The sequence below is a fragment of the Bubalus bubalis genome, chromosome 7, assembly GCF_019923935.1.
Source record: "Bubalus bubalis isolate 160015118507 breed Murrah chromosome 7, NDDB_SH_1, whole genome shotgun sequence".
NCBI lineage: Eukaryota > Metazoa > Chordata > Mammalia > Artiodactyla > Bovidae > Bubalus > Bubalus bubalis.
In genome coordinates this window covers 103,986,062-103,987,042 of record NC_059163.1, presented here as the reverse complement: position 1 = coordinate 103,987,042, position 981 = coordinate 103,986,062, and positions in this window count along the sequence as shown.

The window sequence follows — 981 nt, the reverse complement described above, 5'->3', positions numbered from 1 at the left end:
ACAGAGGAGCCTGGTGGGCTACAATCCATGGGGTCATGAACATTCGGACATGACCGAGTGACTAACACACACACACACACACACACACACACACAACGTTATGAAAACTCTGCATTTACAGGTGTTATCACATCACAGTTGTTCACCTCCACCACTCAGTGGATCTGCCCTCCTCAGCTTAAGCCTGCTATGTGGTCTCTGAAGATAAAGCTAATCAATACAGAAGTCTATTTTCTTTAGTTGCACATCATGTAAGTCTTTCCAATAAGAAGCAAACAGGATCCCCTAATTCTCAAATATCCAATGCAAGAAAGTGGTCAAAATATAGTCTTGAGTTTTTCTTCACATTGAGTCTCTTCTCTGTCCCTCAGACAAAAAGTCTAGGCAGAAAGTGTGGTTTGAATATTAAAATCTTGACATTTTACAGTCACTATTCTTTTTGTATTAGGCATTCCCAAGTATTTATCTTGTTGTCATTTTTTTCCTCAAAAAGTAAAAAGGGTTTTATTGTCTGATTTATAGTCTGATTGCAGGAGATCTTACTTTGTATAAAATATACCCATCACTATAATTAATTTATACCTATTAAAATGTGAAAGAATGATCCACCTTCAATTTGACCTGGTGTATTCCTGGGTGACGAAGTTTTAATCTTCTTGGCTCTGTTGATTGTAAGTGTTTATCCTGAGCTCATGTCTTTGGCCCAGACAATCTTTTAGCCCTAGAATTATTTTGCATATATATATTTATTTTATATAAAAATATTTAAAAGAATTTGTTTTCAAATGTTTGTATTTTGTTCTTTCTCTCACTTTGCACTGAATTCCAAATGAATAGATAATGAATTCTATTTATCATTAATCATTTAATATATTTACATTTTATAGTCTAGTCATATAGAATTAAAATACATTAATTAATAAAGTCTCTAGTAGCTTAGATACACTAGGAAACAATAATATAAAATTAAAATACATATTA